This window comes from Penaeus chinensis, chromosome 10 (genome assembly GCF_019202785.1).
Source record: "Penaeus chinensis breed Huanghai No. 1 chromosome 10, ASM1920278v2, whole genome shotgun sequence".
Taxonomy (NCBI): Eukaryota; Metazoa; Arthropoda; class Malacostraca; order Decapoda; family Penaeidae; genus Penaeus; species Penaeus chinensis.
In genome coordinates this window covers 1920377-1946342 of record NC_061828.1, presented here as the reverse complement: position 1 = coordinate 1946342, position 25966 = coordinate 1920377, and the positions used below count along the sequence as shown (strand labels likewise).

At 37.3% G+C, this 25966-nt stretch overlaps 10 non-coding genes across 10 annotated transcripts; 5 read left to right on the top strand and 5 right to left on the bottom strand.

Moving 5' to 3' along the window:
• Nucleotides 1-5412: 5412 nt before the first annotated feature.
• LOC125030170 lies at nucleotides 5413-5530 on the bottom strand. Its single transcript, XR_007115358.1, has one exon. It is a non-coding gene; the product is annotated as a U5 spliceosomal RNA (small nuclear RNA).
• A 687-nt stretch (nucleotides 5531-6217) lies between these two features.
• Nucleotides 6218-6421, top strand: LOC125030126. Its single transcript, XR_007115318.1, has one exon. It is a non-coding gene; the product is annotated as a small nucleolar RNA U3 (small nucleolar RNA).
• A 2854-nt stretch (nucleotides 6422-9275) lies between these two features.
• On the bottom strand, nucleotides 9276-9468 carry LOC125030093. The gene has a single exon (XR_007115290.1). It is a non-coding gene; the product is annotated as a U2 spliceosomal RNA (small nuclear RNA).
• Nucleotides 9469-10502: 1034 nt separating this feature from the next.
• Nucleotides 10503-10665, top strand: LOC125030064. The gene has a single exon (XR_007115265.1). It is a non-coding gene; the product is annotated as a U1 spliceosomal RNA (small nuclear RNA).
• Nucleotides 10666-11328: 663 nt separating this feature from the next.
• On the bottom strand, nucleotides 11329-11446 carry LOC125030162. Its single transcript, XR_007115351.1, has one exon. It is a non-coding gene; the product is annotated as a U5 spliceosomal RNA (small nuclear RNA).
• A 653-nt stretch (nucleotides 11447-12099) lies between these two features.
• LOC125030119 lies at nucleotides 12100-12303 on the top strand. The gene has a single exon (XR_007115312.1). It is a non-coding gene; the product is annotated as a small nucleolar RNA U3 (small nucleolar RNA).
• Nucleotides 12304-14443: 2140 nt separating this feature from the next.
• On the bottom strand, nucleotides 14444-14636 carry LOC125030108. Its single transcript, XR_007115304.1, has one exon. It is a non-coding gene; the product is annotated as a U2 spliceosomal RNA (small nuclear RNA).
• Nucleotides 14637-15524: 888 nt separating this feature from the next.
• On the top strand, nucleotides 15525-15687 carry LOC125030048. Its single transcript, XR_007115250.1, has one exon. It is a non-coding gene; the product is annotated as a U1 spliceosomal RNA (small nuclear RNA).
• A 580-nt stretch (nucleotides 15688-16267) lies between these two features.
• LOC125030184 lies at nucleotides 16268-16384 on the bottom strand. Its single transcript, XR_007115372.1, has one exon. It is a non-coding gene; the product is annotated as a U5 spliceosomal RNA (small nuclear RNA).
• Nucleotides 16385-18578: 2194 nt separating this feature from the next.
• On the top strand, nucleotides 18579-18697 carry LOC125030122. The gene has a single exon (XR_007115315.1). It is a non-coding gene; the product is annotated as a 5S ribosomal RNA (ribosomal RNA).
• Nucleotides 18698-25966: the final 7269 nt, after the last annotated feature.

The following is a 25966-nucleotide window of genomic DNA, read 5'->3' as shown; positions in this document are numbered from 1 at the left end:
GATAGCCAATGAGAGCATCGGATAATCACAAGTACAACAACCACAGGACCGAAATGCTATCACCCTTTTTCTCTGTGACAATATTTATAAAAGCTAGCCAATGAGAGAGCCGAATGCCAAGAGTTAACCAATCACAACGCCGGGCTGCTCTTTCAACTTCTTGTCGCAGAAGGATTTTTCAGTCGTCCTTGAAACTGAAAACAGAAAGTACGTGTATTACAAAGACTTAGTGTTTTTGTGAGAAGCGACAGTAAATACAATGCTAATGTGTGAAACAGGAAAGATAAATGAGACTGTTACTTAGCAAGTTAAGCGGAATGTAGTTGGTTTCTCAGGAAGCGATTGTTTATGAAAAAAGTTTAAAGTTCTCACATTTTCTTGTGCTTATTAACTGTGGGCATGTGCGTTTCATCTGTATAAACATAGGAATAAAGGAAGAAGAAGCAAATGTTATTGGTATAGTGCTGTCGATCTAATGTGCATGAAAGCTTAGGAAAGGAAATTAATCACCGACACCTATGATTTAAGGAATTAGGGCAAAGTTCTGGGATGGAAGAAGACATAACTTGGAAACGGTAAGTCCCAAATGACACCACCATTTTAACGTTTACGATACAATTAACGGTGAGGGTTTCAGAGTTTTTATTTTGAGGTTGGGGGGGGGGGGGGGATAAATAAATTATACCTACATTGTTAGCAATCCATTTACGTGTCGGAAAGTTATCGTTATACTGATTTTTTTTCTAATTAAATAAATAGTTTCGACCTAATTTGCTTGTTTGTCAGGTATAGTCCTAGGTGTGTGTGTGTGGCGCCAAAGAGATGGTTGAACCCAATCTTAAAGGGACATACATAGTGGAATTGTGGTTACCCTTTTCAGATTGCTGAATTTTGTGATATTTTATGCAAATTATTATTACAATGATAACTGTCATATAGATATTGTCATATCTATAAAGGTTAATGCCTGTCGTTACCAGCAAAGTTAGCAAAGAACTGAGGATGCCATTGAATTCGCCTTATTTACTAACATGGGTATGATAGAATACACATACATGTGTATACATTGACATGTTCACAGATGTACACACGTGCACACATACATGTACACACGTGCACACATACATGTACACACGTGCACACATACATGTACACACGTGCACACATACATGTACACAGTGAATGCACATGTACACATACATGTACACACAGTGAACACACATGTACACTTGTACAAACACTAACATGTACACACACATACACATGTATACACACATGTATGCACACATGTACATATACACATATGTAGACATACACATATATACACACACACATGTACACACACATGTACACACACACACACACCCATGTACACACACACACACACCCATGTATACACATGTACACATGCACACATGTACACACATACACACACACACACACACTCATGTATACACATGTACACACATACACACACACATTTATACACATAAACATGTACACACATACACACACCCATTTATACACATAAACATGTTCACAGACATGTACACATGCATTCACATGTACACACATGTATACATATGCACACAGTATGCACATGTACATGCACACTTGTACAAAGACACAAACACACGTACAAACACACATGTACAAATGTACATAGACACATGTATACACACATGTACATGCACACACTCCAACAAGTGCACACAACCCACACATGCACACACATGTACAAACATATGCACACACTTGTACAAACACATGTACACACTTGTACAAACATATGCACACACTTGTACAAACATATGCACACACTTGTACAAACATATGCACACACTTGTACAAACATATGCACACACTTGTACAAACATATGCACACACTTGTACAAACATATGCACACACTTGTGCAAACATATGCACACACTTGTACAAACATATGCACACACTTGTACAAACATATGCACACTTGTACAAACATATGCATACACATGTACAAACATATGCACACACATGTACAAACATATGCACACATATAGAAACACATGCACACACATGTACAAACATATGCACACACTTGTACACTTCTTGTATACAATATACATGCACACGCACACCCACATGGGCATACATACACACCAACACACACATGTACACATGTTTGCCAACATTGTACACACACACACACACACATGCACACAATGGACACACATGCACACTCACCTACACATGTATACACATGTACAAACACATGCATACAATGTACATATGCACACACACATGCACACACACACACACACACCATCACATGCACACACACACACACACACCATCACATGCACACACACACACACACACACCATCACATGCACACACACACACACACCACACAGCACACACACACACACACACACACACACACACACACATGCACACACATACGCACACATACACAAGCACACATGCATACACCACACATGCATACACCACACAAGCATACACCACACACACACACACCACACACACACACCACACTCATACACACACATATGCAAACATGCATACTCACCCACACATATACACACCAACCCACACATGTACAAACATATATACAGTGCACACATTCACACACACATGCACAAGAGCACACATGTACACATACACACATGCATGTTCATGCATATGTGTACACACACATAGACATATATGTGCCACACACATGCACACACCAACACACACATACATATAGACATAAATGTGCCACACACAGAATGTACACACCCACCAAACACAAACACTCACACGCACACACACAAGCACGCACACACACACAAGCACACACACATACACACATGTACATATACATGCACACATATAGACTACAAGCACACATGTACGGCCACACATACATATAGACTGTGTAAACACATTCACACACATGTACATGCACACGCATGTACATACACACATGCACACACTTAGGCACATGTACACACATGGACATATGTACAACCATAGACACACATGGACAAATGTACAACCATAGACACACATGGACATATGTACAACCATAGGCACACATGGACATTTGTACAACCATAGACACACATGGACATATGTACAACCATAGACACACATGGACATATGTACAACTATAGACACACATGGACATATATACAACCATAGACACACATGGACATATGTACAACCATAGACACACATGGACATATGTACAACCATAGACACACATGGACATATGTACAACCATAGACACACATGGACATATGTACAACCATAGACACACACACACACACACACACATGGACATAAGTACACACACACACACACACATATGGACATGCATACGCATACACACGAACCCACACATGTACAAACAAAAGCTTACATTTACACTCACACATACATTCGTAAATACATGCACACAATGAACACACGTGAACACATCGAGCACACATGCAAACCTACCAATACATCTACACAGCCACACATGCGCATGCATGTACAAACACATACATACAATACACACACACACACAAACAAACAAACAAAACACAGACATACAAAACACACATACACACAAAACACATACACACACACAATACACACACACACACACACAATACACACAAACACAATACACACACAATACACACATACAGACTACACACACACAGAACACACACACACAGAATACACACACACACAATACACACCCAATGAACACACACACACACACATAATGAACAGACACACACACAATGAACACACACACACAATGAACACACACACAATGAACACACAATGGACACACACACACAAGCACACACAGACACACACACACGCACACAGACACACACATGCACACTTGTATAGACATAAATGTGCCACACATACAAAGTACAAACCCAGAAAAGCACATGTATATGCTGACACCCATGTACTCATTTACACACACATGTACATATACATGTATACACAAGTACATACACATGCATACAAATGTGCACATGCATAAACCCTTTTCTCCCACAGACCTATGCTGGCCTTTCTTTAGCGGTAATTCACAAGAACTTGTTCATCTGCTTCAGAGTGTTTTGTCCAGGTTTTGAACTCATTCAATGATACCCTGAGAGTTTGTACCACACTATTGTTTCAGGGATGTTGCACTTCTTTACACAAACTTATACAGTATAACAGTAAAAAATATATATATATACATATATATATAATGTTGCTAGTAGCTTTTTCAAATATGAAGATGTATATATTTATATTTGAAGGTTATCAGCAATCGTTAGATTTATATGTCTTCAAAGCCTTCTTGCAAGACATTTTCTAAATGGTTACCTTCCTTGACTTTTTATTGATATTTTTGGTGACCTTGTTGCTCATAGTTTTGAATTGATTTTACTAGAATAAAAGCTGAAGGAAAGATGTTTAATATTATCATTGTCAGGTCCCATAAAATGTCCAGTATGTAGTCCATAGAGCAATACACACATGCATCATATCCAATTAGGACACTTATCCTTAGCGGTTTTCTGTATTGCATCCATAGTGGGTATGTTGTGACGGCCCCAATTCTAATATATATCACATTACTTTGCAAGATATTATGACCCTTTTGTTATATACTTATAGAGCAAGGGCAACAATTTTGTTATATACTGCATATTCCCCTGTAAGAACATTTTGAGAAAAGTGTATCTTAATTGGCCAGACGTGGCATTTAGTATGCACCCCCTTCCAATCTCCCTACTTTCATACAAAGCCCTAATTTAGGGCTTGGGTTAATTTTCAGGACCTTAGCTATTGATCAGAAAAAAGTGAGAATAACATGTACTGAATTACAGGTTCAAAATTTCAATTTTGAACTATTCTTCGACTATTTTGACTAAGGGATGTACGAAACACGTCACCTATTCTTACATTTTTCTTTGCTGTATCCAAATTATGAGTATGTATGTGTATATATTTAGATTTGCGTATTTGTTTGGTTATGTATATATATGTATGGTTTTGTATATATGGATATATATATGCATGTATACGCATATATACATATGTATGTGTTTATATGCGTAGTCATGTATATATGCAGATAGGCATGTGGATAGATACACATATATATATTTATGCATATGTTTACATATGTATGTGTTTATATGTGTAGTCATGTATATATATGCAGATAGGCATATGGATAGATATACATAAATGTACATAGATATATATATTGTATATACTGTATATATATATATATATATGTACGTAATGGATGAAAGAGGATGGATTTTTATGTGGTCAATAAATATCCAGACTTTCTCCGTACTACAAGACCAGTTTGAAGTCGACTTTTGTATGTTTATTGTGTATAAGTTAAATTTGAACCCACCGAGGTGGGCTATAGAAAAAATTGAGTAAGACTCATTGAGTTGTTCCCCTCCACGGAAATCTTTAGTAAAAGGCGAAAGATTTATGCGTTTTGAAGGGAAACCAGAGTTACATTAAAAAGGTAAGCGAATTGACCAACAACGGTAGACTGAGGACTCGTAGAGCTATAAGTATAAGGGCAAGAAAGCCATCTTGAAATAAACACTATTGTTATTTCATCTATTAAGTATTAGTACGCGCAAAAGCAAGTGTGTAGTTATATTTACGTTAACCAAGTATATATGCCAGGTAGTTTGAACGTAACTGAATTTAACTGAACGTAACAAAATTTAAGAATTGAAATTGAAACATCGCATTGAAGAGGAATGTTTTTTTAAACATCAACCATCAAGATAATTGTTTGAAGATACATGAACCTTTTGATTCCCGTATCAGATTATTTTATAGTACCTAGAAATGTGCATCTTGAATTTCCTTGGAGGTGCATTGGAATAGGTTCTAAAAAAATATGCATTTATTGTTCATATAGTTTATTTCAGTCCCTGTGCCACATATTTAATATGTATAAATGTCTCGTTGTTTTAAACTGTATAGTATATGCATTAAGTTTCCCCTCTATATTTTGCTGTATACATTTTGATGAAATAAGTGTAGAGTATGCTAATACGTTAAAATGGGCATACTACGTCCACATATTACACCATACATATAGCAGCATATGAACACAGGAAAATCCGTTGCAGTAGAACAAAGTCCTCAGTAAAATGTAGTGTGAGAGTGAATTTAATAAGTCAAAGTATGATCATACTTTATAGGATCACTTCTATAGTGCGATTGCCGGGTTTCTCGCCGAGATTCTCGGAATATATTCAACTACGATGAGGACTGTTAGTGTAATCCTCTGAGCGGGAAGCGGCTCTTAAGTGTATTACTTGAGAGATTTGATGACCGTTCTGACTCGGTTTACCGATGTTCAGAGGAGGATGACACAGGCTGAGTGGTTGAATATCAATCCACAAGAATTATTCTTGAACTTTTGAAAACTCCTGACAAGGAGAGAAATACAACTAATATCTAAAAGGATGAAAACTTGCTGCTTCTTGGCTTTCAACATCCAAAAACTGAGTACCTGTAACGGAAGTGAAGTTTGACTGCTTATAATTAGTGTATCTATTTTCGTGATTTCAAATGTTTAAACCAAATTTCCAATAATAGATAACTTATTTTTCTTAAATGTAGATACTATTACGCTCACCTAACAAGCAGCACTATTACATATCATAAAACGTGAAGTTTGATTGCTTATAATTAATGTAACTATTTTCGTGACTTCAAATGATTAAACCAAATTTTCATTAATAAATAACTTTTTTCGAAAATGTAGATGCTATTACACTTACCACACAAGCAGCACTATTACATATAACTGTGCTTTGTCTACTTTGATGTCATTATCAGTAATGCTGCCACTACCACTGTTAAGTCTTATTACAAGGTCCTTTCCCCTATTTGAATCCGAAATTCAAGAAGGTTTTGAGTTTTCCAGGCCCAGAACCATTTTTCAAGGATGTATTTTGAACACAATATGACACCAAGTTTAAAAGAGGTATACAATACGCTGCCACAAATTCCTATGAATACTTGTCTTTAAGCGCTAAACTATCAAAATAGAGAGTACAACTAGAGCAACAGTGAATATAATGTTCCATGGAAGTGTGAGAAAACAAACTAATCAAATCTCCGGAACCTAGGGTGTAACATGAAACACTGATTCTTTTCATTTTATATCATGACACAGACGCTTTTCATAGAAAAAAAAAAAAAAAAAATCAGCCAATGTAAATGTCCACGTCTTTTCGAGGATTTCCTTTTGATTTGTTTTCAAGATTTTCCGGGCCTGGAAAATAAAAATGCTGGAATTCCATATTATACAGGAATTCCAGGTGACGGAAGGACCCTTTATAACTATTGCTATTCTTGAGTTCTGTACCTCCTGTTTTACTTCATGTAAATAAATATGTGACTTGGTAGCAGCAATATTGTAAAGGTATGAATGAATCTGAAATCGTGATTATGTATACCAAGCATCCTTACAGTAGAGGATAATAATGTGTAAATAGATTAGTAGAACATTACGAGAAATTTTGTCTTAGTACAGAATATTAATGGACTGTAAATCCAGGCAAAATTATATATAATCGTAAAATTGTCAAATGTTCAATGTTAAGCTTTACTCGCTGAACATGATGTGACAACTATAGCATATCAAGCTAATCAATTCTGTTTAGTGGTCTAATGGTTTGATTCTCTAGATTACCCGCGTAGAGTATGCTTGAGTCTGCCATGGAGTGTATTTTTATTTCTGTATAAAAGTTAATTACCACATTACTTCATCTGATGCACTTATGCAACGAGGAAGCAAATCTGTAAAGTGTTAAAGCGTCACTCAACTATTGAGAGAGGAGCTACTGTCCAAAATTGACAATGTATATAAATTAAGCAATTAGTGGATACACTACTCAGAGAGGTTTGACCAATTATCAATGTCATTTCTATGAAAGCTATTGTAGAGTATGGTTTGTAGCCGCTGTTATCAACTTCGGTATGGCGTAGCTGCTGGAATCAGCATCACGTGTATAACCTCTGTAGCCACTGCCATTACCATCGGCATGGCGTAGCTGCTGGCATCAGCATCACACGTACATCATCCCCTCGAGGACTTGGTTGACGTTTTCCTCATGGGTTGCGATAAGGATAATGCCATAGCCGTGCTCCTCCGTTTGTATATGTGCTGAATTAGGCCTTGTCCCTAGTGTTGACGTATATATGGAAGGAAGGTTGTCTCACGAAAGGGGGCCATCACAGGTTTGTAGAGCAGTTTGAGAGTGAATACTGGCTCGACAACACGTACATAAGGACCGATCTGAAGACTTCTGTTAAAGGCCTTGACTGTTCCCACTATGCGTATGTATCATACACATTCATGTATAGATATAGACTAGTGTCCGTATATGTTGTTGTTTACCTTAAGTAGTAGGATATAGTGATATTCTTAGCAACCAGTAAAATGTATTCTTTCTATAGTTATAATATTATAAGTACTGATATAATCTCGTTAGTGAATCTAAGTTGAATTGTAACAGTAACTATGATTATCATTGTATTATTATTGTATTGAGTATAATTGATAGTATATTGATTATGTATTGATTACAGGTTTGACCGCATTCCAATAAATCGTGGAGCGAGTTCTACGCAGTGGTATCAGTCACCTTGAGTTAACACAAATAATCTGAGCGCATGAATTGGCGCTTATATGGTTCCCCTGGTGTTATGCGGGTTAGTAGGTTCAAGTCCTTGTATTTACATTTCTGTGTAAAAATGCGTCACTATATCTTTCTAACTTGCATTTGATATGCACAGTAGATGATGAAGGTAAGGTTTTACAGAGTAGAAAAATATTTGTCATTTAGAGACACCTAATTTGAAATGATAGTAATATTGATAATATAGATCTGATATTGCGTTCATAAACTGATTAATTCTTATCTTGATTATAAGTAGATTAATCCGGTACTAGCGACCCATAGCAAAGGTGTAAACCACTAGAAATCTGTGTGACATTTTTTCTGTTCATTTTTAACAGAAATCACGCGGCCGACATATAATGTTATCCGAAAAAGTTTATACAAGGTTTTGATTAAAATCCTTCTCGGTGGGATTGGAGCAGGTTTACCTGGTCGATTCCCGACAACGCTATAGGAAAGCGTAACCGACTCGTGTTGACAGAGTGGACTTTGGTGTCCTGCAAATTTCAACAATTTAATTTAGTTTATTAGAATGATATCCTCCCTGGAGGGAGTGGACCAATCCCGGAGGTACTGCAATACCGGGCCGATCCGCGGCAAAGGTGGAGCAAGCCCCTAGCACTTCGCCATTTTCCAAAAATCAGTTTAATATCGTAGATCCCACATGGGGATCGTATCAGATATTAAGCTGATAAGAACAGATACTACACTTTGATCTTAGCCAAAAGGCCGAGAAGCGATACTGTAAGAAAGTTGAAAGTGTGTCCTAGAAAATGTTTCTGGGAACTTGCTAGTGAAGTTCTTTATAGATAGAAAGGCGTAAACGACATGACGTTGGAAATTATCTAAATCTTGATTGTCATATGAGAATGTTTCCTATATGAAAATTCGAAAAAAACTGTTCTATGGATTTTCAACGTTGGATTACTTCATCGGACTCTAAAGAAAGTACATGTGGGCAAAAACTTTTAGTTTTTTTACCAACTGCCACAAAACCTCTATTAAGATATACCCACGCACGCCCACACCAAAAAGCGCACCTTACATGTCCGCATACATATGCACGGCCGCACTTATAGACACGCACGTGCGTAAACATACTGTGTAAATATATGTATATATATATATATATATATATATATATATATCATGTATGTGTGTACATATATATTTTTTCATAAAAGTAAACGACCACATAATGTTTACGCAAGTATACCCGTAAAAACGACTTGTACGTTTTCTATTGGTAAAAAATCTATAAACCTGCCATAAATACATTTTACTAAATGTGATTATACTTCCCATATGATATTAGCCTAGCGTAATATAATGGAGATCTAGTGCATACCTAAATGAGCATTAAAATCATATATTACATATATGCAAATATGTATATTCATCTCAATATTACATTTATGCGAACATGTATATCCATCTGTATTCATGCATGTGTGGATGGATTCGATGGATATATGTATGTATGTGTGTGAGTGCGCGTACATGGCTATACGTATGTCATATAAAATAATAAAATTAATGCCACAAAAACAAAAACAAAAAAACATTCACTCTACGATATGTAATGGGTAATTTACATTCAATGCCTTGTAAATGAACGTTTTGTTTCTAAACACTGTTTTGAAATATAATGTTTCATTCACTAGGAGTTTTTTTCGGAAAACTAAAATCTAACTGTAATATTTGTATACAATATTGTAGTGCGCGTGGACTTCTCAGTATATGCGGGCGTGGGTCGATGCGTGGCTTCGGAGAGCATACTTACCTGGCACAGGAGATACCGTGATCACGAAGGCGGTTTTCCCAGGGCGAGGCTCACCATTGCACTCCGGTGGCGCTGACCCCTGCGATTAACCCAAATGTGGTTAACTCGAGTGTGCAATTTTTGGTAGCGGGGGACTGCGTTCGCGCTATCCCCCTCATTATAACTCGTTACACACAAGTCTTGGACGGTAGACCCACATTTAAATCGTTACCAAGTTGAATATTCTTGGATAACGTAGCAGCACTTTAAAGCTTTTTATTTTATATATCTCGGTTACTTCATATGATAGGCTAACCCAAACTTGCCCGATTATTCTTAATTATACAGATGAGTTACTTTTGATTTTGCAAGAAAATATTGATAAGTATTCTGAAATCAACTACCGAATATTTGAACGACTGGAGGTAAAAAAAAAAAAAATAATAAAAAATAAAACATACAATTTTAAAGAAATGGGCCGTGAAATGAATTTAAAATGTATTTTTTTATTATTGATATAGGTACGTTAGTTAATGGCATCTATGTTTAGACGCTTAAACTATGTTTTAGCAGCAGTGGGTCGGAACAAAAAATATTAAACTTGAATAGTTGGAAAACAGGGGTAGCAACAGTTGTTAACTACTAATTTTCAAAAAGTTTCGTTGTGTGTGTTAGAATGTTTTGCCTAATTTTCTAACGATAGTTTTCTGTGTAGCTGAGGATGAAAGTGGGTGGACGCTTATATGGTCTAACTCAAGAGTAGTATAGATGTCCAGACTTTTTATTGTCAGGTTAGTTCAGGTCACTTATTGTATGTTTGCTGTGCTTATGTTGATTATGAACCCACCGAAGTGGGCTATAGAAAAAATTGAGTAAGACTCATTGAGTTGTTCCCCTCCACGGAAATCTTTAGTAAAAGGCGAAAGATTTATGCGTTTTGAAGGGAAACCAGAGTTACATAAGAAAGGTAAGCGAATTGGCCAACAACGGTAAACCGAGGACTCGTAGAGCGATGAGTATAAGGGCAAGAAAGACATATCTTGAAATAAACATTATTGTTATTTTATCTAACAAGGATTAGCACTCACAAAAGTGTGTGGTTATATTTGCATTAACCAAGTATATATGCCAGGTAGTTTGAACGCGACTGAATTTAACAATTAAAATTGAAAGCTCGCATATGAAGAGGAATGTAGTTCTTTTAAATAATTAACCACCGAGATGATGGTTTAAAGATACATGAACCTTTTGATTCCCGTATCATACTATCTTAGAGTACCTAGATATGTGCACCTTGAATTTTATTGGAGATGCATTGGAATAGGTTCTGAAGAAATATACATTTATTGTTCATTTAGTTTAGTCCCTGTTCCACGTTATTTGATATGTATAAAAGTCTAGTTTTAAACTGTATAGTATATATCTTATGTTTAGATATATATTATTTAGATATAATATAGGTGTAGAGTAGGCAGATACTATAAAATGAGCAAACTACGTGCACATATTGCACCATACATATACCAACATATGAACACAGGAAAATCCGTTGTAGGAGAACAAAGTCATCAGTAAAATGTAGTCTAAGAGTGAATTTATAATGTGAAAGTATGATCATACTTTATAGGATCACTTCTATAGTGCGATTGCCGGGTTTCTCGCCGAGATTCTCGGAATATATTCAACCACGATGAGGACTATTAGTGTAATCCTCTGAGCGGGAAGCGGCTCTCAAGTGTTTTACTTGAGAGATTTGATGACCGTTCTGACTCGGTTTACCGATGTTCAGAGGAGGATGACACAGGCTGAGTGGTTGAATATCAATCCACAAGAAGTATTCTTGAACTTTTGAAAACTCCTGATAAGGAGAAAAAAAAGTCATTTAAAATGAGGTAAACTTTTTGGTTCGTGGCTTTCAAAATCCAAATTCGAGTCACAACTTATAATTAATGTAAATATTTCCGTGATTTCAAGTGTTTAAACCAAATTTCCATTATTAAATATCTTTTCCTCAAATGTGGCTTACTCTGATGTCATTATTATCACTAATGTTGCTGCCACAGTGTTACTACAGGGCCTTCCCCCTATTTGAATTTGAAACTCCAGGACTTTTCTAGGGCTTTTTCCAGGTTCAAAACTTTTTTCAAAGGTGTAATTTAAACAAAATATGACATCAGGTTTTTAAGAGGTATACAAGAAAAGGTAAAAATGGATGGCAGCTTTACGTAATTTTTCATAACTATTTTTCATGTACTTTTTTCTTATTTTCAACCAATACTCTGTAATAAACTGTCATCAATACATGTCCCCAAACACTCAACTATTGAAATAGAATAACTAGAGCAACAGTGAATATAATGGTCCACAGAAATGTGTGACAAAACTAATTAAATCTCCGGAACCTAGGGTGTAACATGAAACAACGATTCTTTGAATTTTGTATCATGACAGACGCTTTTCATGAAAAAAGTGAGTTATCCAATATAAATTTCCAGTTTTCCAGATTTTCAATAACTGGAAAGTGACACTGCTGGGATTTTTTTAAATTTATTTATTTATTACAGTAATTACAGGTGACGGAAGGACCCTTTTATAACTATTGCAGTGGGTAATTACCTTCTTGAGTTCTGTACCCCCTCTTTTACTTCATGTAAATGTGTTACTTGGTAGCAGCAATAATGTAAGGATCTGAATGAATCTGAAATCGTGTTTAATAACGGCCACGAATCGTGGTCTTTCGTCTTAGTACAGAATACTAACAGACTGTAAATGTAGGCAAAGTGATATAAAATTGTAAACGTAAAAATGGATGGCAGCTTTACGCAATTTCACATACCCATTTTTCATGTACTTTTTTCTTATTTTCAACCAATACTCTGTAATAAACTCTCATCAGTACTTGTTCTCAAACACTCAACTATTGAAATAAAGAGAACAACTAGAGCAACAGTGAATATAATGGTCCACAGAAATGTGTGACTAAACTAATTAAATCTCCGGAACCTAGGGTGTAACATGATACAACGATTCTTTGCATTTTGTATCATGACAGACGCTTTTCATGAAAAAAGTGAGTTATCCATTGTAAATTTCCACTTTTCCAGATTTTCAGTACCTTGAAAGTGACACTGCTGGGATTTTTTTTTTTTTTTTTTAAATTACAGTAATTACAGGTGACGGAAGGACCCTTTCATAACTATTGCAGTGGGTATTTACCTTGAGTTCTGTACCCACTCTTTTACTTCATGTAAGTGTGTTACTTGGTAGCAGCAATAATGTAAAGATCTGAATGAATCGGAAATTGTGCTTAACAACGGACACAAATCGTGGTCTTTCGTCTTAGTACAGAATACTAACTGACTGTAAATGTAGGCAAAGTGATATAAAATTGTAAACGCTTCAAACGTTCTATGTTAAGATTAGCTCGCTGAACATGATGTGACAACTGTAGCATATCAAGCTAGGCAAGTGTGTTCAGTGGATCGTGTGGTCTAATGGTTAGGTTCTCTGGGTTTTACGTGTAGAGTATGTTTGAGTTTGTGATGGAGGGTATTTCTATATTAGTATAAGAATTAATTAGTGCATTCCTGTATCTTATTCACTTAAATGTTTGTGGGACTTAGATGCCTCATGGAGTGGGAAGGCATGCGGGTATTTCACACACTTCGAGTTTAAGGTGATAGTAACATTATTGAGTATACAATATCGACAACTGCTTCATATATTTCATCCATTAAAATATCAGAATCCGAGAGGTACTGCAATACCTCCGATCCACGGTGAAATCCTCGTTGGGAATGTATGAGGTTTGAAGGTATTATATTACCTGGCCAATTGCCGACAACGGTGTTGGAATGGCGTAAAGCATCACCAACTCCTGTATACAGAGATGACTCTGGTATCCTGCAAATTTCAATCATTTAATTTAGTTTATTGGATTGATATCCTCCCCGGAGGGAGTGGACCAATCCCGGAGGTACTGCAATACCGGACCGATCCGCGGCAAAGGTGGAGCAAGCCCCTAGCACTACGCCATTTTCCAAAAATCAGTTTAATATCGTAGATCCCACATGGGGATCGTATCAGATATTAAGCTGATAAGAACAGATACTACACTTTGATCTTAGCCAAAAGGCCGAGAAGCGATACTGATAGAAAGTTGAAAGTGTGTCCTAGAAAATGTTTCTGGGAACTTGCTAATGAAGTTCTTTATAGATAGCAGGGCGTAAACGACATGACATTGGAAATTATCTAAATCTTGATTGCCATATGAGAATGTTTCCTATATGAAAATTCGAAAAAAACTGTTGCTAGGATTTTCAACGTTGGATAACTTCATCGGACTCTAAAGAAAGTACATGTGGGCAAAAACTTTTAGCTTTTTAACCAACTGCCACAAAACCTCTATTAAGATATACCCACGCACGCCCACACCAAAAAGCGCACCTCACATGTCCGCATACATATGCACGGCCGCACTTATAGGAACGCACGTTCGTAAACATACTGTGTAAATATATATATATATATATATATCATGTATGTGTGTACATTTGATTATACTTCCCATATGATATTAGCCTAGCGTAATATAATGGAGATCTAGTGCATACCTAAATGAGCATTAAAATCATATGTTATATATATGCAAATATGTATATTCATCTCAATATTGCATTTATGCGAACATGTATATCCATCTGTATTTATGCATGTGTGGATGGATTCGATGGATATGTATGTGTATGTGTGTGAGTGCGCGTACATGGCTATACGTATGTCATATAGAATGATAAAATTAATGCCACAAAAAAAAAAAAAAAAAAAAATCACTCTACGATATGTAATGGGTAATTTACATTCAATGCCTTGTAAATGAACGTTTTGTTTCTAAACACTGTTTTGAAATATGTTTCATTCACTAGGAGTTTTTTCGGAAAACTAAAATCAAACTGTGATATTTGTATACAATATTGTAGTGCGCGTGGACTTCTCAGTATAGGCGGGCGTGGGTCGATGCGTGGCTGAGAACAGCATACTTACCTGGCACAGGAGATACCGTGATCACGAAGGCGGTTTTCCCAGGGCGAGGCTCACCATTGCACTCCGGTGGTGCTGACCCCTGCGATTAACCCAAATGTGGTTAACTCGAGTGTGCAATTTTTGGTAGCGGGGGACTGCGTTCGCGCTATCCCCCTTACAATATTGGTTTTACCAAAAAAATATCCTTAGCCACCTGTCGACTTATGAAGCTCTTCTCCGCTTGCTTCTTCGTTAGCTTAGTTTGTCAAAGCAGCCCACTGGAAGAAAAGTGCCTAATGATAACACTGATATGTTATTCCGAAAGCACACAAATATTACAAATCACTCGTTCGAGGATATTGATGTATATCGTAAACGTGTAAAAGTATCGAAATGCAGAAGGAAATTCAGATCAGTATCATGGTAGTCTTTATTTTGGGAACAATAAAGCATTTTTACCATTCAATATGCATGGTTATGGGGCAATATTATAGGTGCTGTGAATCGGTCTTTTAATGAGGAATAATGAATTGTTGATCTAAATGTAGATGTAAATGAGATGTGTGTATGCTAGAATATGAATGCAACTATACTGTTTTTTTTTTTTTTGTGCGAAAGTTCATTATGTTTAGCTTAATTTTCTTCATTATTGAATTTTCTAAGTTCTAAATTCAAGAAAGAAAGACAGTTGATATGAAAATCTATGTTCCTCATAATATAGACTATGTATTTCAATTCTAAGCTTATATCTTGTTTGAACCCAGGGAAGTGGGCTATAGAGAAATTGAGTTAGACTCATCGAGTTGTTCCACTCCACAGAAGTATTTAGTAAAAGGCAAAGGATTTATCCGTTTCGAAGGGAAACCAGAGCTAACAAATGGGAACCTTAGTACCAATAAAAGTGGATCGAGTGCATATAAGAAAGTATAGGCTAAGAAACTTATATTGAAAGAAATCTTGCTATTTTGTTTAATAAAAATCAACGCATGTAATAGGAATTGTATATTCATGATATATTAAATGTGTATAAATATACATGTATATACATATATTTATATATTTTTATATATTTATATATTTTTTATATGTATATACATATTGATATTTATATATGTTTAAATATACGTTTATATATATTACATATAGATTTACTAATATTAATGTACATATATATTTGTATAAAAGGTATGAATGAGAATGAATATCTTCACAATACAAGAGATGTATTTGACCGGTTTCGACTCTGTCTTCGTCAGAAATACATGTATTTCTGACGAAGACAAAGTCGAAACCGGTCAAATACATCTCTTGTATTGTGAAGATATTCATTCTCATTCATACCTTTTATACATTTTTCAACATGAACGCGGTTCATATATATTGGTCTAAATATATTTATGCATCTATATATTTTTATATGTATAGATTAAAAGATATTGTGCAGATTTACCAGTCCTTTGTTGGCAAAATATGAATTATGCTTCTTTCATTCTAACCCCAAATATGTTACCTAGGATTTTATTTATAGTTTGGAAAAGATATATTTTACCATAGAATATCAATCACATATAAAAAACGAAGATATTGATAATTCGTGTTGTCACAGGGACTCAAAAACAAGTATTCCATAGTTTACGCCATGGCGATGGTAGTAAATAATTATGTTAATCCTTTTTTACAATATTGGAATTTACATTTAGTGTGATATTCATAACCATATTTTGTTTACATATTGTGTTACTACTGATACTCATGTTCATTGTTATTTACACATATTTATAACAGGGCAGAAAATTAAGGGACTGTTAATAAATCTACCTTACTCATTATAAAACTCATTTACAAGAGTAAGCAAGAAACCTGTCGCTCTCGTTCGCTCTGTAATAACCTCAAAGATCTGTCAGTGAAAAAAGTAAACTACATAAAGCCATCATATTATAGTGGTGAAATAAAAGTGTTACGTTACCCATTCCACCACGTTTATTTGTTCCAGGTGCATGCGATACTTTCTTGAACGAGAATTCTCTCTCCCCTTTCTTTGTATTTATCTCTGTCTGTCTGCCTCTCTCCCTCCCTCTTTCTCTATCTATCTGTGTCTTTTCTCTCTCTCTCACTCTGTTGATAGGGGCACTGAAGACGTGTGAAAGAGGCGCGGGACCTCTTGTCAGTGGTTATGAAGGATCTGCTTTTTAATACTTCTGATTAATACCCTGAGCACTATGAGCGCACCAACCAGTTGTAAGTGTAATTGTTATTACTGTGGTGCAGGTCATCAGTAATATTTTGATGATGAAATTATTTGGTAATCTGTATTACATAAAAATAAACACGCATGATACACAAGTGCGAAAAACACTCTTCTGCTGCAGTACATCAAATCACCCAAATCAGATATTTACATGTCAGAAGGAATTTCCTTCCATGAGGAATTATGTATAGGTTCCTTCCATGAGGAATTAGGTATTGGCGGAGAATGTGTTGTTATCGTTATCGCATTAACAAAGAATCAATGTATCGGAATTGCTTTAGTCAATTTTCAAGTATCAATGTATCGGTATCGCTTTTATCAATCCCATGCTAATACAAATAAAAATAATGGAGATAATAATGGAAATACAAGCAATAATGAAACTGATAATACCAATAACAAACAGCAATATTGTAACAACATTGTAACAGTGGCGACAATGTGCAGATTTATAACCGTGTACAGTATCATTTTACTCAGTTTCTTATACATTACTTGTGCACCCTACATTCTTTACAGAGTTGCACAGTTCAAAAATTGGTAAAAGGTTTAAGGTAGGTGCATAAAAGTGGTTACGTTGATTTAGCATTGCTTATCCTGATACTGGTTAGTTGTGATGGATGTATATACTGTGGAGGATCTCAATAATATGACTAGAATGTCATAATAATTAAGGTTGATGCATATAATGTGGAACATCTCAGTGATACGACGAATGACTTGCTAAGTAGGTTTGATGCAAAAACAAAAGATACGTCATATTAAAAGGGCCAAAAAATCTGATGAGAGAGAAAAGTATTTAATGTCGATGGTATATATGCCAACGATCATACCACGTTGAAAGCACCGCTTCTCGTCCGATCAGCGAAGTTAAGCAACATTGGGTCTGGTCAGTACTTGGATGGGTGACCGCCTGGGAACACCAGATGCTGTTGGCATTTTATATATGGTTAAGGTGTTTTTGGATTTTTATATAATTTATAGTAGCACTTACTATATTTGTGTAAAGAAATCAATTGAAATTATGCTTCAGTCTATAGGAAACAGTAAAATTCATCGTCGTTGGAAAGAGGGAGAAGGATAGACAGAAAACAAATATGATAGGAGTAACTAAAGAAAATGCAATTCTGCACTCCAAACAATTCACTAAATTCCTGGTGCTAAACAGATGTTGCAGTAGTTTTTGAAAGAAAAAATAATTGAACCAGTAGAATGATATTAATTATGTTATTAACAATCATGTTAGTAATGATTCCTATAAAAGAACGATAATACAATGATTGCAATAAAGATATCAATCTAACATAAAACTCACGATTAAGTTTTCTTAGTATATTTGTCATCAGTTTTGAAGATTTGGTACTGTACCATTCCTTGTAACCTTCCACTCGTGTACGAGACTTTGACCAGCTCGGACCTCTCTCTTTTCAGACGCAGCAGCAATAGACCCAAGCCTTGTGCCACAGGAGCTACCCTGGTGTCCGGGGCCTCTCGTCTCGCTCGGCGCTATTGCTTCTGAGTTTTTTAACGTAATTTACGTAGAGTAAATCTGATTTTTTCAGCATTTTGTGCTTTGCCTGCACCTTCAGTGCATTGATTTTGCAGGTCACACGAGACTACAGTAGGCGTAGTCAGCACCCCACCTCAGACCCGCAGCTCTCTTCTACACCAGGGCAGCCCTTACGGGCTTTGACCCCTGGGTAGGGAGGCCCAGTAGTCTGGGGCGTCCTTTGGGCGCACTTTTCTCTTTATTCTGAATTCTCTTCCTCTCTTCATGTGACTTCCCTGAGCCTACCGGAGTACCCTTGTGGGCTCCCGTATTCGCTTGGGGGGGTGGGCATCGAATTACCGCCCTTCGCACTAGGCAAGTTCGGCGGTAAGGAGGTGTCTTCCACATAACTCGATCCCTCTGTGGTACTGGAGAACGCAACCAGGCTTCCACTGGGGGGGTAGAGGACGGAAACTGCCACACTCTTCTCTTAGCTATTGCTGTTAGGTTGTTCAACGATAGTTAAGGGTTAACTGGTCCCTTCAGGACAACGGGCACGGGCCCAGGGGTCGGACTCGGTCCGATACCCAGCATGTGCGATTCCTCGGCTAACCCTCCTCCTCCTCAAGGAGGGGGGACGACCCATGACTCCTCTAAGACTAATGCGACCTTGAACAACGGAACCCCTACTGCTGACAAACGTGAACGACGATTCTTTTCCATCCCTCCACAGAATGCAAGGTATCTGACTGTCAAATGCGTGAATGAAAATCAATCGCTTTTGAATGTGAGCCCCTTCATCATCAAGAAGGTCCTTGATGGTCAAGTGGACGGCGATTTTGATTTTGTCAAGAAATTGCGAGATGGTAGCCTCCTTGTAAAAGTGCAATTCAACTCCCAGATTAAGGACTTGCTTAAACTGACGCAGATTTATGATTTGAAGGTTAACGTAACTATCCCCATTGGCACCAATACCTGCAAGGGGATGTAATCTTTAGCAGGGATTTGAGGACAATGGAGGAGAGTGAAATTCTGGAAAATATGAAGGACCAAAGCGTAGTGGAGTGAAACTGCATGACCAAGAAAGGACGGGAATGTGCGAACAAATACCGGATTGTGCTTTTTGACTTTGCTTTCAAGTAAATTCTGAGTATGTCACGTTGGAATATGAACGTGTCCAAGTGCGACCTTACATTCAATAACATATGCGCTGTAATAGATGCAAAAATTTGGACACACCTCATACGAGCATGACAAAGATACTAGTAAATTTACTTGTGGTAAATGGCTGGAGAACATGACACTGCTGTATGTACTGAGAAAAAGCTCAAGTGTGCTAACTGTGAGGTCCCATCAATTTGGCTCTGAGAGTGCAGCAGTTGAGAAGGTGACTGAAAATATTAGCATACATGAGAGGACATGATGTTATTACCGTGGAAGCAAGAGGAAAGTTGATGGTTTGACCAGCAAACCCAATACTCCTTCGCTTCAGCTCAACTAACAACACTTCAGTGCAAACGGCTCAGTCAGGAGCTTGCAGCTAAGGATAAAGATATTGCAGAATTAAAAGGAAAGGTCAAGGATAATGAGTCAAATCAAAGAATTGAAAGATACCAATTCAACAAATTGCTGAATCAACCAGCAAAAGCAGCAGCTTCATAAGGAGGATGATACTAAAACACAGTCTGGATCGCTCCTTCTTCGTCCGGCGGATCTGCTAGGACTTTCGTTGGTGTTTTGTCTGCTTCTCGAAGCAGATCATCCTCACCGGGCGTTACCTGCAGCGAGAAGCAGGTCATGGAGGCTACTGTCTCCAAAAATACCATGAAGGCCCTGGGTAGCGAGGGAGAGGAGGACGAACCTCCTCCCAGAAAAAGAAATTAAAACTGGCGGACAATGGCACTTCCAAACCCCATTATAACGTAATCATGCGTTAACCATTATACAATGGAACTGTCGAAGTATTAGATCTAAAGTAAACGACCTAAGATTTATTAGCCTGTCCTATGCCTCCCGATATGATAGTTTACAAGGAAAACACTTAAAACATCCTCGTCTGCGAACGAGGTCGTATCACTCAGAACTACCATTTGTGTCGGAAGGAATCGTGACGGGTGGGGTGGAGGCGGGACGTCGCCATGTACACCACAAAAGCCTACCTTTACAGATGTGTTTATTGTTCTACTTTGGGGTAAAGGTTGTCGCATGCAAAGTAAAATTTCAATAAACCAGTATCTGGCTACTTGTTCGGTTTATTGGTCCCCTGATAAGTGGTAATTTATGATGAGCTCTTTTGCTCTTCAGGATTGTCTGCCACAAAATAAGTAATCTAGGTGATTTTAATGCTCACTCATAACATTATGGGGTTCCCTGCGGGTGGATGGTAGAGGTGACGAAGTAGTTAAGTGTCTAACGACTCTGATTTAGTCCATTTGAACGATGGTGGCCCAAAAGCGGGTAGATCGATGATACCGGGAAGTGAGCTATAGACATATCATGGTCTCATCATCTGTAGAAGACAAGTGCTGTGGCACACCATTGACGACTCGTTGGGAAGCGATCATCTTTCCTATTTGTTTAATATTTCATGCGACACAGCATTCAAGCAAGGAACGGACTTCATGCGCCAAATGTAACATAAAAAGAGCAGACAGGTCGCCTTCACAAGGTGCGTCAAGCTCGAACTTGTTGGTAGATAACCATTGATGATAATGTATACAATATTCAGAATTCGATCTTTAGAAGCGATTTGCTATCCATTCTAAAACTTCGACAGATAGCGTGTAAGCATAGTGTTCCATGGTGGACACCAGATTGCCGGCGGGCGCTGTGACGACGCACAATTAGGCTACAGGCTTTTCAAAAATAACATCAATAATGAGAATTTTGAAAATACAAACTGATTGAGCTAGGGCTCGTAGAGTAATTAGACAGCTACAGAGACTCCTGGCGTGCTTTGTCTCTACAATAAATTGTAATACAAAAATATCAGAGGTTTGCGTTCACCTGTCAAAAAAATTTATAAAAACAAAACCATCTCAAATTTTAAACATCATCTCGAGGGAAACAAATTTCGATTCACCAAAAGACATTGTAATGTACTCGCCAGGCAGTTCTCTTATACATAAGCAGATCAGCATCACTACAATCCTGCTTTCCTGCCACAAGGAAGCGCCTGAGCTGACAGGCCTTATTTAACTTTGACACAGGAGATGACTTTGATTATAATATAAATAGACTCTACAATGAATGAGCTGTCCGAGCCTAGAGCTGTAGAGGAACATCCCGGGCAACGATGAGATTCGCTTGAGATGAAGTAGCATCTTAATCATGATGACATGATTTAAGTTGCTAGAAGGTGTACAATGAATTTTGGAAAAGCCACACTTTCCAAAACTCATGGCCACTTAGCCCCACATCACATTCCTGTATTGTGAACAGGTGGGGGTTAATCCCTGAACTGCCATCCCTAACGACCAATTGCGTTGACAGTTGCTTATGCAAGGTCATGGAACGAATTGTTAACAGTAGGCTATTGCATTTTTTAAATACAGTAATTTACTAGTTGACGAGCAGTGCGGCTTCGAAAGGGACGCCAAATACTCTCATCTACGAGTAAGCTGGACAGTCATTCAAGAGGCAATTGCCCAAAGATTTTGATCTCAGTATTTTTAGATATAGAAAAGCCTACGGATCATGAACATTGGCGATATGGCCTACTCCCCCAGAAAACTTTATGCTTTCGGGATTACGTGGAACTTGCCTTGTTTTTATTCAAAATTTCATTTTCTGACAGAACGTTCTCTGTCAAACTTGCCGACAATGTCACCTTTTTCGGACATTTTTGTCAGGCAAACGGGGTCACAGGAAGTGTCGTGGTCGCCAACATTATTTCTATGTATGATTAATGACATCCTACCAGGCTCCCCTCGAAATTTAAATACTCACTGTACGCCGATGATTGTGCCATTGTGGCATTCCAAGCAACAATGCAGAGTTATCGGCAAATCGTTATCCAACTCGCATTGGATATGATTCATAAACTGGGGCCTCCAGTGGGGGTTTTAAGTTTTCCATAGAAAGAGTATTGGGTAATTTTTTCACATAGAAGATACAAATTTCAGACTAACTTTAGATAACCACCCAATACCCATTCAAAATTCTGCTTAGAATCTTTTTCTACTCTTTGATTGTAGAACTTAATTTGGAAAGACCACATTGAGTCAGTTAAAGAATAAATGTCAAAAAGCCACTAAATTTATTAATGTGCATTGCTGGTAGATAAAATGGGGAGCTATAGGAAGTCTTTGCTCTAATGATATATAAAGCCCTGGTTAGGTCTTATAAAGTAGTATTATGGGTCAATCGTGTATGATTCAGGCATCGAAAACAAGTTTGAAAGGATTGGATGCTGGGCAAGAATGCCTGTTTAATGGGTGTGTCTTGGAGCCCTGAAGTTGCACTCGGGATCGAGCGTCTTGAGGGTGGAGGTCAGAGTACCCCACTCCGCTCAGACGCGGCCATTAGCCATGACCTATGCCGCTAAGGTGGCTCGATACCCGAGCCATCCCAATGCATCGGAGGCATTAGGCCCTTTGCCACGAGACTCACGACCTCGTCGAGAAAAGTTCGGTATAGATCTCTCTACTATTGATACCCTGGTACAGTCAAACATAGCGCCATGGGAAACACCCAATTTTTCCATCAGGAAGCTTGGCTTTTCCATCAGCTAAGGATGGCGCCGGGAGGGTGAGGTAAGCAGCGGTTTAGAGAGATCTATTATTAAGCATTTTATCCTTTTTTCATATATATACGACGGCTCCAAGACAAATGGTGGGTGTGGGTGCGGCGTGTATGGCGACTGAATGTGAACTAAAGTTTAGACTGACGAATATACATCGATATTTCATTGCTGAACTTTTTGCCATTGGAACAAAGCTATTGATTTTGCTATATCGCGACCCACGATAGAATAGTCATTTTTTCCGATTCATTAGTTCTTTAAAGCTATTTTAATCCTTTAAAACACTAAAATTGAATAGCTGGGTAATATCATTCGTAAGTTACACCGGTGCCAATAATCATCAAGCTAATAATGGGTACCAAGCCACTTGGCATCATGGCATTGTACAGGATGAAAATTAGCCGGGTCTACTGACGATTGGACATTACCATAATTCGTACTGATCTCAGGTTGTTTTGTGTCTCGTATGAAAGCGCAAAATTACATCTCCTGTGCAAAGTATGAGTGGACCAGCCTCAAACTCACACACAAGATCAGGCCAACAATCGAAAGGTGGAGACAGCCCCACAGGAAAGAAAGAAAGGGAGGAGGTGGTGTTGGCCCGTAAGGGTCAATGCTACAAGACTACCCACCTCACCCTATATAGAAGAACTTCCTCACAATGCCCTGACTGCAAACAGCTAACACAACCATTCTTTTTTTATAGTTTGCCGAAATTCTCACACAAAGAAAACCACTCCAAATTATCTAAGAATAAAAAACAAAGAATTTACACTGTCAAATCGATTATTAGACGATGAAAAAATAATAAAATAAAAGTAATTGCTTTCTAAGGGAGACAAATTTATGAACTTATCTAGATGATAGAATAAATAGGATCCATGGCTATAATACCTTGGCCATGTTGCCGCTGGTTGATAGCCATTAAATCCAAAAAAAATAAAAAAAAAAAAAAAAAAAAAAGTAACCTTCCAGTGGCAAAAAAACAACAAACAAAAACACGTAAAAAGTGAGTTCATGGCTGTGTGTGTATCTTACCGTAAATATACTGGTGCTAATTCAACCGCTTACGTTACTAAATATTAGGTTTTGCGTGGATGTCTGGGAGCACCAGAGCCATATTTTCGGTAGACAGCTGTAAGGAAATCATAAATTATAATAAGGTTAAACAAGCATATCTCACATACAACACAACATTTGGTCCAGCTTCTGCGCTAGATAAAGCAGATATAGAAAATTATATTGGAAATATTCAAGCAAATACTTGCTTATTAGGAAACTGCTTATCAAAGATAGCGACTGTCACGGACCTTGAAGTACAATAATTATCAATTCAATTTTGTAATTTTGTTTTTCATAATTATTCAGGTATTATTATTATCGTAATTACTGATGTAATGATTATGATGGCATGTTCACAATGGTTAGTATTTTTCATATCCATGATCACTATTATTTCTTGTATATAATTAATAGATACTAATTATCATTAAAGAGAATTAGTTATTATCCACCAGCCTTTTTACTATTTAATTTTTGCTTAACACCTTTTGTCCCGGATTAAGTTATGTCCCCTGTAGTTTTTGGGTGAATTTTGTTAACTTACAGATGGCTCCACGTTCTCAGCGGCAAGGAAGTCTATCAGTAGGCCCTTGTACGATCCTGTTTCCAATTGCTGGAAAATGTGTTTTTCTGAATAATACCATTGCTATCGATTACTGTTATTATTGTTAATGATTGTTATGATTAATAAATTGTCAATAAAATATTTTTAGTCAATGAAAGACTACAAAGGACCCTTTCCTGAAGTGAAGGAAGAAAAGGTTAACAGTGTGAATTAGGTAGTTTTGATAAGTGGCTATTTGTTATATAAATAAACTTGTAGAGCCATCTATTAGTAAAATACAATAAAAAATAAAGTGTAATACAGTGGGCATGCATGTTGTATTCTTGCACATGGGGGGTGCTCGAGTT